Consider the following 12895-nt stretch of genomic DNA (forward strand, 5'->3'; position numbering starts at 1 on the left):
TGAAGTATTAGTTGGTTGATGATATTTCAAGTGCATCAACAATTAAGATGGAAGAAGCCCTACAAAATCCTAAGTGGATACAAGCTATATGAAGAAATGTCTGTGTTGCAGAAAATAAAACTTGGAAGATAGTACCTTTATCCATAGAAAAGAAACATGTTGGTTGTCGATGAGTTTTTACAATTAAATATGGATCTATGGATAGAAACAAAGCAAGGTTGGTGGCCAAAGGGTATACTCAAATGTGTGAAGAAACCTTGTCAAGGTAGAAAAATTAATACGATACGAGCGTGTTTTGATTTCCTTAGCTGGGATTATGGAGTTACCTCTTAAACAGTTTGATGTAAAGAATGTCTTCCTTCACGAAAACTTGGAAGATGGAGTGTATATGGTCTTTCCACAAGGTCATAGTATGAGTGGTGATATTAGGGTATGCAGATTGCGTAAGTGTCCTTATGGACGTAGTAATCGTTCCGTGCATGGTTTGACAGGTTTACTCAAGCTATGAAGAAATGCGGTAATCACCAGATCATTCAGATCACACTTTGTTTCTCAAGCGTAGGCTTGATAAAATAACTGCTTTATTTATTTGTGTGGATGATATGATTATTATGAGATGAAGAGATTCATAAGTTATAAACAAATCTTTCATCTGAATCTGATATATATGAAAGATTTTGGTGAATTGAAGTACTTCCTTGGAGTTGAGGTTGCCCGTTGAACTAAAGGTATCTTCTTATTTCAGCGAAAATATGTATTGGATTTGGTAAAGAAACTAGCATGTTAGGATGTAAACCTGTGGGTACTCTATGGTGGAAAAGTGTTTAAATTGATCACATTCAGGTTGATAAGGGTATATATGAATGACTTGTGAGAAGATTAATTTATCTAGCTCAAACACATCCTGATATTGCATATGTTGTAAGTGATGTCAGTCAGTTTATGCACTCACCTAGTGAGGATCATATGATTGTTGTAATGGCATATTTGAAGTCAGCACGAGATAAAGGAATACTATATGGAAGACACCTAAAAGTTGGGGGATTTAAAGACGCAGATTGCTTGGCAATGTTACTATCAGGCGTTCTACGTCTAAGTATTTTATGTTTGTTGGAAGTAATTTGATTATGTGGCCTAGTAAGCAACAGAAAATGGTGTCAAGGTCCAGTGGAAGCTGAGGTATGACACAAGGAATATATGAGCTCCTTTGGCTACAAAATCTTTTGGGGTGTCTTGGTTTCAAATCAAAGGGAGTCGTGATATTATATATTATGATAATAAGTTTGCAAGGGAAATAATAGATAATACTATACAACTTAATAGAACAGAATGTGGACGTGATAGACATTTTGTAAAGGAGAATTTCAAGAGGAACATTGTGTCGATTCCATTTGTCAATTTATACGAGCAACTTGCTGAAGTTCTTACACAAGTAGTGTGTAGTGTTTAATGACTTGCTCGTCAAGCTGTGCATGTATAATCTCTATGCACTAACTTAAGGGGGAGTGTTGACTTAGCTATGGCTAGCGTCAGTGGTAGTCCTCTTCTTCTCCTTTCACTCTTTTCTTTTCCTTTCTTCTCCTTCAGCTTCTGTTTTGTCTTTTTGCCGATTCCCTTTTTTCCCTTTCCTTCCACCATCTTTCCACCTCTTTTCCCTTTTCCCCATGTTTTTTTTTTCCCATTTCCCCCTTTCTTCCACCCCCAGTTTACTCACCAATCCACTCCCTCTTCATCCCAATTGGCTCCATCTTTCATCGTTTTTGCAATCTGATTCAGCTCCTACTTCTCTTTACCTCGATTTATCGTGTTTCCCTTGAAGGTGTGTAGAATTTTTGTTCGGGTATTCACACCACCTCCTTCGTTGGGTTGGCTTTTGGAGGTGTTGTTGCTAGTGGGTTGCTTCTTCCCGCTAGCTTCCTTCGATTTGTGGGATTTGTGGTTGCTACTGTTGTGGTGTTTGATGGCAGTGTTCGGGGTCTTGTTTTGGGATACTGTGTTGGGAGCTATGTTTAACTTGATCCCATGGGTGTGCTGGGGATGTTTGTTTTTGTTGGTGGGCAAGTGGCTTTCCACCGGCGGCGATGGTTTGAGGTTACTAGGGTTTGCTTCATTGGTTTTTACGTTTTAGGCTCAAAATTTTGTTTTGGGCTCTTTGTTACTGTGGAGGTTCATATTTTTGTCTGTGTATTTGTATTTGGGCCTGGTCTTACGTAACATGTTGTGTTGGTGATATAGTAACCTTTCAACAAAAAAAAAATAAATAAATAGAAAGAAAGATTCCAACATTTTCGCTCTTCTTTTCCTCTAAAATAGCAACTTATGTAAACTGGGCTCATCATCATTATGGCATTCCGGTTTAATAATACATTGTGATACACTATTGGACGGGAACGACACTTAGTTCACAACCGATTTCATGCAAATCTCAAATGCAAGTTAGATATGAATTTTTTGGCAGCTACAATTGCTTCTTCGTACATGATACAACAACATTGGCTCATGTCCAGTGTCGATCAATGTTGAACTTGAGATTATTATGTCCAGTAGCAAATCAAAATTAACAAGTAGTTTTACAAGTACATTAAAATTTTAGAATGTTGAACCACAGTGGCCCAAAAGGCTGTACTCCCCATTTCACTCAAATTTGAATCCTCTTCCCCGCACTTAATATCAATTTAGTATATAATGTTGATTGTATAGAAAGAAAATGAAGAAAAACTCATTGCTCTATTATCGGCTATAACCAGCATTGGCTAGATTCTCTCCCACGCATAGTTAGGACTGTTGGTATGCGATTTTGTATTTGATTTAGTGAAGAGCTTGAAGAAAAAATGGAATGATTTTCACTTTGGATTTTCTAGGAAGGAAGAAGATGGTGATTCATTGATATCTCACACACTGCGTGAGCAAAATATTGCCCTTGCAAGGAGGGGAGCCTTCTCTCTCGTACATAATTATAATCAAATATAGCCATTCAAATAAATCTAAGTGATGCACATAGATTATGATCCAATGGCTCACATTAGACCAGCAATTACACTTAACTAAAACAAAAACACACTTATTCAATTGTAATTGAGCTGCAAAGAAGTTTAAACATCAACATCACATGTACTTCCATACTCGAATAAATGCAGACAAGGATGTGTGCAAAACCAAATACGCATATATATGCAGGAACATCCGGCCATAGCCGATAGGCAAAAGGGATGTGTGCAAAACCAAATACGCATATATATGCAGGAACATTCGGCCATAGCCGATAGTCAAAAGTTTTCTTTGGGGATAATTGGATAAACAAACAAAATCAATATATGCAAGTTGAGGGTAAATACTCCCACATGTAAGGTCACTTCTTTCATTGATATGGGATTAATATTCTCAACACGCCCTTCATCTGTGGTAAAATTTCAAGCTTAACATGTGAACAACAAAAATAGGTGATGTGGAGCATGTGTGCCCATTGGACTTCATACATAAAATCAACCTGCTCTGATACCATGCAGAAAGTTGAAGTTTTACCATAAAATGAATTGGTAATATGAGTAGTTGTCCAATTACTTATAATGACACTCAAAGTTCCTTCTTTCCACTGTATACAGAAGAAAGAATGCATATGTAAAAAGCAATATATACTTTCGGCGAAGAAGCTTCAAAGCTTATGTACATAACTTGGTGAATCAGCGGTAAACATTCTATGAAGCCTCTCCATCGTCACTTTCGCTGATTTTTTTTTTCCTTTGTTTCTTTTTCTTTTCTGTGCTTTATATATGAAAAATAGAAGAATAAGCTTTGAATCTCAACTCAATGAATATGAGTGAGTCGTGCATTATATATATATACATATATATATATATATATGTATGTATGTGTGTGTGTGTGTGTGTGTGTACTGTAAGAATGACTTATATGTGAGTGTCATTTAAACCACAGTGCATTTAATACAAGTGAAAGGGTTGTATTATGCAAGGACTCAATTATGTGAATTACACCGTATTAATTCTATACTAGCATATGGGCACACACAAAGTGTGAGAAAATTTTTTATTTTTGTTTTTGAAATAGAAGGAGAGGGGAAGAGAGTGATAGAGAATGTGGGAGTAGGAAGTTTTTATTTTTTTAACTTAGAGATATGTTAGGATTACATGTAGGTGATGCTTTGAAGAAAAAAAAAAACAGCAAAATTTGGTTGTATGAAATTACATTTCTATCCCATATTTCTTATTCATGTTCTATTTTAATTAGATGGTTAAATTGATAATTTCATAGGATTTTGGTTGATAATGAGTATTCTATTAATTAGTGGAGATTAGAGGGAAAACTAAAGGTGGTTATCAGTTCAAATAAAGAGTAGTTGTTACCTACACAAACTGACAGCAACTGCATCTCTGATTGGGAGATGCAGTTGCAACATATAAAGTCGATTTTGGTCTCTCTTCTCGTGTACTACTTGTTCTCATATCGAATACCAGTCCTATTGAGAGTGTTGAGACACTATTTCTGAATCCAAGAGAAGAGAAGACAAGATCATGGTTTCGTTGTCTTCCGCTCCAAGTAAATATATTTCTTATATTGTCACAGACCCTAACCATGCACGTACTGCACTTAATATGATCATGCATAGTTTTAATTATCGTTGTAAGCACTGTCATATTGGTTTAGTTGTAATTGATCCTTATACATATACATGTTTACATCTGGTATTAGAGCCACACAACTGAAACCTTTTTTTTCGGATAAAGAATGGCTATTTTCTTTCGATGTGCATGACAGTGCTCAATTTTGGTATCAGCATGCAATATTATATCAGCACATGAAATTTGAATTCTGTGAATTGCATCGTTTGTATCTTTATTATTTCAATCAGTTATTAATTTACTAAGTATCAATTAGTTGCAATTCGACATACACACACACACACACACACACACACACACACATGTATATGCCTGATGATTTAAGCAATAAAAGGTCTGAATTGCAAATAAGCACACTAATGAATGATTACTTAAATGTAATTGATGTTGCATTCATGATAGAAGGAAATACTCTGAGATGAGTCTAGTATAACACCAGAGTGTAGGGCTAGATAATTTTCAGAAATTGAAGAATAATGCAGAAAGTGTGATTTACAAATATTAACAAGTAAAATGCTTCCAAAGGGGTGACTTGACTGGGTTCATTTGTATAATCAGTGTATAGTGAGTAGTGGATTACAATCTTATCTTTGTGCTCTAACTTACCCAAAGGACTGTTATAAGGATAGTTTTTGTAGTCAATGACGAGAAATTGAATGGCAATAATTTCAAGGCATGGAAGCAGCAGATTGAAATGAATCTTGGTATGTTGGAGTTTAACATAGCATTCAAAGTTCCTCAACCTTCTGCATTGATAGATCAGAGTACTGCACAAGAAAGAGAATTCTTTGCAAGATGGGATAGGGAAAATCAAATGTCCTTACTTACCATGCAGAATTCGGTGGAGGAACACATCATCAGTGGAGGAATTCCTAGCTGTGATTTGGCTAAAAATAATATGGACAGAGTTGAAGAGAAGTTTAAGAGGTCAGACAAGGCTAAAACTGGTGCATGTTTGTCAGCTTTCATTAACACAAAACATGATGGTTCTGGGAGTATTCGTGAGCATTTGCTAAAATTGGTCAACATTGCAAACAAGTTGAATGCAATGGATATTGGTATTACAAATCAATTTCTTGTGCACATGGCGCTGTACTCTTTATCCAATGATTATGAGTAACTGAAAGTGAGTTATAACACACAAAAGGAGATTTGAAGTATAAATGAGTTGATTGCTATTTGCTGTCAAGAAGAGGAAAGATTGAAGAAGATGAGGGCTGAGACTAGTGAATTTGCCAACCTTGTGAGTGCTGGAAACGGCAAGGGGAAGATTACTACAGTTCACAGAAATGGGAATTACAGGGGAAAGAAGCCAAATGCATTCAAGAAGTCTGTGTCAACTGCCGGCACAACTTCTGGTTCCAAGAAGCAATTCAAGTCCACTGTGTTACCCGCAAAAACTCATGCAACCTCCATTGCTTCTGGACCTAAGAATAATAACAATGGTGTCAAAAGATGTCATTTTTGTCATTCTGAGGATCACTTAAGAAAGGATTGTCTGGGTTTTAAAGCTTGGTTAATCAAGAAAGGTAACAAAATAATTAATGTTTTTGTGACAATAGAGTCAAATACGGTTTTTATTCCTCAAAACTCTTGCTAGTTTGACACAGGTTGTTCAATACATATAACAAATTCTTTGCAGGGATTTCAAAGCCAAAAGAGAACAAGTAAGGAGATCTACAATGTTCATGTTGGAAATGGGAATAAAGTTGCAGTTGAGTCTGTTGGTTCTATCAAACTGAGATTGTCAACTAGTTATGTTTTAAATTTAAGTAATGTACTTTATGTTCCTTCCATGAGAAGGAACTTATTTTCTGTAATTCAATTTGTCAAGGATGGTTTTTCATTTGTAGGGGATGTTAATCAAATTAAATTTTATTTCAAGAATCAGTTTGACAATCTTATTGATTATGCATTTCCCAATGGTGATCTTTGGCAAGTTTAGTGTTCTTACCATCAAGAATGCTTCAATATTGAACATTCAGCCTCAAAATATGTGTCCTCTGATGACAAATCTTATATGCTTTGTCATCAAAGACTTGGTCATATCTCGAAAGAAATGATAACGAGGTTAATCAAGGATGTTATTTTGCCACTATTGAACCCCTAATGAATTTGCAGAATGTATTAACTGCATTAAGGGCAAACCCACAAACTCAACAAGCAAAAAGATAGCAACAAGAAGTAATGATCTTCTAGAGATTATACACACTAATGTATGTGGAACATTTCGAACAAAAACCATCTGTGGCAATTCATACTTTGTTCTTTTCATAGATGATTTTTCCAAATACACATTTATATTTTTTATCTCTAAAAAATCTCAAGTTTTAACTTGTTTTAAAAATTTTAAGTTAGAGGTTGAAAAACAATTGGGTCCGATCGTGGAGGTGAATATTATGGAAGGTACACAGAGAAAGGACAACAAAAAGGACCATTTGCCATTTTTTTTGCAACAAGAAGGAATTGCAGCTCAAATATACAACTCCTGGCACACCATCACAAAATGGTGTTGCAGAACGAAGAAACCGAACCTTGAAGGAGATTGTAAGGAGTATGCTCTCTCATTCACAAATGCCAGAATTTCTTTGGGGAAAAGCAATCAAAACAGCAACTTACATTTTAAATCGAGTACCAACTAAAGCTGTTGCATCCACACCATTCGAAAGATGGACAAGAAGAAAGCCTAGTCTAGCTCACTTTCATACTTGGGGTTGTAGGTGTGAATCTAGACTCTATAATCCCAATGAAAAGAAATTAGACATGAGGACCACTAGTTGTTATTTTGTGGGTTATGCAAAAAAATCCAAAGTTTTCAGGTTCAACTGTTCTAATGCATTCATTAGAATAGTAGAGAGCAACAATGCCAAGTTTCTTGAAGATTGTGGAGCTATGCATTCCCATTCCAGGAATTCTTATTAATTTGAAGAGATAAATGATGCATCACAAACCATTGAACATACAAACACTGAAATTCTCATACCTGTGCCACTTGTAAATTCCCAGCCAAGTAGCATTGCATCTGTACCTTTGTCACCAACAAATGCAATTCCAAATCCAAAGATTGTTGCGAATTCATTGCAGCCTACTACATCATTTCCAATTTCCATTTCATCTCAGTAGCCTACTGCATCCACTTCAGTCCCAATATTATCACCCCCCATAGTTCAACCAAGGAAATCCAGTAGACCTAAGAGATATGCAATTCCTAGTGATTACTGATGTTATTTGCAGGAAGTGGAGTTTGACATTTGTGATCATGATGATCCAACTACTTACAAAGCAGCTATGGAAAGTTCTAAGTCCTCAAGTTGGCAAGTTGCAATGGAAGATGAACTAGACTCCATGTATAAGAATAGTGTTTGGACTTTAGTTATGCCTCCAAACAATGTAGAATCCATTGGTTATAAATGGGTGTATAAAACCAAGAGGGATTCTCGGGGACAAATTGAGAGGTAAAAGGCAAGGTTAGTGGCAAAGGGTTTTACTCAAAAGGAGGGTCTAGGCTACAATGAAACTTTCTCTCCAGTTTCCACAAAAGATTCTTTTTGAGTGATCATGGCACTCACTGCACATTTCAATCTTGAACTACACCAGATGGATGTCAAAACAGCTTTTCTCAATGGTAGTCTTGATGAAGAAATATACATGCAACAACCAATCGGATTCATTGAAAGGGGGAAGGAAGATATGGTTTGTAACTTAACAAGTTAATATATGGACTCAAACAGGTCTCTAGACAATGGTACAAAATGTTTGATCAAGTTGTAGCAGCTTTTGGCTTTGTGGAGAACAAAATTGACAATTGCATCTACTTCAAAATGGTGAAGTCTAATTTTATTTTTATGGTTCTTTATGTGGATGACATTTTACTTGCCAGTTCAAATGTTGTTTTCCTTGAAGAAACCAAAAACATGCTGTCAAGTAGCTTTGACATGAAGGATTTGGGTGCAGCACACTGTGTTTTAGGCATTGAGATTACTAAGGACAGATCCAAAGAGATGGTTAGGCTTGTCACATAAAGCTTATGTTAATAAGGTTCTCCAAAGGTTCAATATGGAGAGCTGCAATGGAGGAGATATACCACTTGGTAAGGGTGGCAAATTGTCCTTGTCTCAATGCCGCATTACTGACTATTAAGTGTAGGCAATGAAGGACAAGCCTTATGCTTCTTTAATTAGCAGTGTGATGTATGCTCAAGTCTGTACAATGCCTGATTTGGCATTTGTGTTAAGTGTCTTAGGAAGGTTTCAATCGAATCTAGGATTGGCTCACTGGAATGCAGGTAAAAAGGTGTTGAGATACATGAAAAGAACTCAGTCATATGTATTGTGTTGTGTTGTGTTATCACCATGTAGACAATTTGGAATTGGTATGCTATATTGATGCTAACTTAGGCGGATGCATTGATGATAGCATGTCTACAAATGGATACATTTTCTTACTGTGTGGTGGTGTTGTCTCATGGAGGAGCAAGAAACAAACTACAAGAGCAGTATCTACTATGGAGTCTGAATATATTGGCTGTTTTGAGGCAATGAAACAGTGTAACTGGATGATAAACTTAATTTATGAGATGGAGATTGTGAGAAGCATTGAAAAGCCAATCAAGCTTTACTGTGATAATACAACTGCAGTATTCTTTGCTAAGAAAAACAAGAGATCAGAGGCATCAAGGCTTATGGATATTAAATACTTGAAAGTTCAAGTTAAAGTCAGAGAGGGTGTGATTGATATACGACATATCAGTACACATGACATGGTCGCAAATCCATTGACAAAAGCCTTAAATGTTACAGTCTTCAACAAGCATGTATTAATAATGGGGTTTCAGTCAGCTTTGATGTTCTTTAAATGTGGGAGTAATCTGCACAAGTATGTATTTAAGTTGCAAAAGCTGTGAGTAATGTTTAATATGAATTCATATGTTGTGTTAATGTTGATTAATGCAAATTGCAAATGTTTAAAGCAATCAAGATATCTGCAGTATCTTGTGACCATAAGAAATGTGGGAGCGCTTGATTTACAAGCAATTAAGTCCCAAAATCTTTTATTCTCTCGGCTACAACAAGAATGTGCTGGAGCCTAATCAGTTTGTGGTTTTAAGGTATAAACATTGTATTCAATGTTGCGTAGCCTTAAAACTCGACAGATGAACTCGCAGTATATAGTTGTAAGAGTCAGTTAATTTATACAATCTGTGATCACATTTCATTTTTATATTTTGGAATTAATTAGAATGATGGTTTAATCTCACTCATGTGGGAGAACGTAAGAATGACTTATATGTGAGTGTCATTTAAACCACAGTGCAAATATACAAGTGAAAGGGTTGTATTATGTAAGGACTCAATTATGTGAATTACACCGGATTAATTCTATATTAGAGGGAAAACTAAAGGTGGTTATCAATTCAAATAAAGAGCAGTTGTAACCTTTACAAACTAACAGTAACTGCATCTCTGATAAGGAGTTGCAGTTGCATCATATAAAGTCAATTTTGGTCTCTCTTCTCGGGTACTACTTGTTCTCATATCGAATACCAGTCCTATTGCGCGTATTGAGATACTATTTCTGAATCCAAGAGAAGAGAAGACAAGATCATGGTTTCGTTGTCTTCCACTCCAAGTAAATATATCTCTTATATTGTCACAAACCCTAACCATGCATGTACTGCATTTAATATGATCATGCATAGTTTTAATTATCGTTGTAAGCACTGTCAGATTGGTTTAGTTGGAATCGATCCTTATACATAAACATGTTTACATGTACGTATATAGCTAATACAATAGGATTATATATCACAATTCCCTAATCAAGAGGAACTTTGTAGATGCAAATTTCTGTCGTCTTCTCCTTTGACGAAAATGCAACTGCAAAATAATAACACTTGAGATTAAGGTCAAAAGCCTTACGCGCCAATTATGAATGGAGGACTTTGGCTGAAGAATCTTCTATGCTAAAGTTAGAATTCTAAAAAGAATGTATTTAGGAGTTTGTGGGTAACAAATGGCTTAACATTTTAGTGGGATAAGAGGGTTATTTATAGGAGGGAGGGTGGCCCTTAGGGTGGAGAATGGCCGGCCATATATGGTGGTATTTGGAGAATAATTGCAAGATATTATGTGAAATAATATCTTGCAATTAACATGACAATTATTCCTAAATTAAATATAAAGTTTTGGGAGTTACCTTTTGAATAAAATCAATGAGAGATGAATGATGAGTGATGAGAGAGATTTGAATAAACATCATATTGATCACCTTTGACTTTTCTTAATTGAACCGTTATTATTCGTTGCATGCACGTGAGAATTTTGATGTGCCTTGAGAGTAATTTTATCCTTTTTACCTAAAGGTTCACGTGTCATCTCCATAACTTTTTGGATTATTTTTTGCTCCGCAAACTCCAAGGGTTTTTTCCCCTTTTTGTTAAATCAGTACTTTCCTTACGTTTCCTAGTTGAATCAGTAATTAATTTCCATGTTTGAATCAGTACTCCCCCGTTTTCAGGTTTTCAGGTTTTTAGGTAATTTACTATGTGCTTTCTTTTATCTCAAGGATTTTTTTATGCAACAATATATTCAAACTCTCCCGTTTTCAGGTTTTTAGGTAATTTACTATTTGCTTTCTTTTATCTCAAGGATTTTTTTATGCAACAATATATTCAAACTCTCCCGTTTTCAGGTTTTTAGGTAATTTACTATGTGCTTTCTTTTATCTCAAGGATTTTTTTATGCAACAGTATATTTAGGGGTGTGCTATCCACACACCCATTTTACTTGTCATACATCTTTTGATAATTTTTATCCGTTGATCTTCTTCAATTCATCTGATCCGACGACCGAAAATTAAAAAGATGGGTGAGAAGTAAAATGGGGTGTGTGGATATCACACCCCTATATTTATACTAATGCCTAATGGGATGGGATTATCGGAAAATCAATCGGTTGTGAATTTGTCATTCCCGATAATTAGGCTAAGAGAAATATCATTAGACCGTAGTACTAATTTTTTTTCCATAAGGATTTAGTATATAACTTCCTTTCCTGGTCGTAATAGTATTACTTTCCCTTAATCCTATATGCTTTCCTACTTGAATTAGGGTTAATTTGAAGGCTATATAAATGCCTTGGCTTACAAATCACAATTGTATGAAAGAGTACTCTTCTCGGGTGTACGGAGAACTCCAGCATCATCACTTGTTCATAAGACAAAGCCAAAACTTTCCCTTAAACCCCTGTGTGTTTTAAACCTTATACGTACGTTTGCATTAATTCCACATAGTAGTACACTATGCCTTGTTCGCGGCGTGACTACTGCAGCTGCCTTGGTGTCATCCTCACCATGCTCACCTTCCTCGCCTTTCTCGGGGTAATAGCCTTTTCCTTCTACTCCTTAATCTGGTTGTCTGTCCTTCCCAATGAGCCCAAAATCACCATCACTGACGCATCTCTCACCCAATTTGATTTCGCTGCCGGCAGAAACAACATTCTCAACTACAACCTTGCACTCAACTTTACCATCAGAAATTCCAACAAAAGGGCCGGCATAGACTACCGTGGCATCCAAGTCACTGGCAAATACAGAAACAAGAAGTTTTTCGTTAAGAGTTTGAGTTCGACACCTTTTTACCAAGACCACAAGAACACCACCGTTGTGCCTGTAGTTCTTCAAGGGCAGCAGTGGGTTAAGTTTCGAAAACATGACGTTTCTAAGTTTAACTCGGAGACTGCGGCCGGTGTTTACAACATTCGTGTGGAGTTTCGTCTTCGGATCAGATACAAACGCGTCAGGATTTTGAAGAAAATTACGGACTCGCCGAAGATCTATTGCAAGCAAGTGAAGGTTCCATTGAGTGGGTATAATGAAACATCTGCAGGGGGTCTCAAATTCAACCCTACCAAGTGCAAGAATGTTCCAATGAAAGGAAGATGAAAGAAAGATGGTTGACTGTTGAGTAATGAGTTTAATGTGGCATGCAAATTGAAGGTTCCTGTGAATTCGAATGGAAAGTCTTGTTAACATTTTAGACCAATGTTAACAAATGATGTGGTTACAAATGATTGGATTATAAGTATCAGTTAATGTGTTTATGTCTTATTGGTGACACATAATCTGATTTGCAAATTTAATTTAAAGATTTGGTCTCTCTAATATTATTCATTCATTAATTGATGACGGTACCTCACTAATAAAACAACAACATCTAGAAACATTTGGAATGTTCTCTTATTAACAATAGCGTCAATTAT

The sequence above is a fragment of the Pyrus communis genome, chromosome 8 (genome assembly GCF_963583255.1).
Source record: "Pyrus communis chromosome 8, drPyrComm1.1, whole genome shotgun sequence".
Taxonomy (NCBI): Eukaryota; Viridiplantae; Streptophyta; class Magnoliopsida; order Rosales; family Rosaceae; genus Pyrus; species Pyrus communis.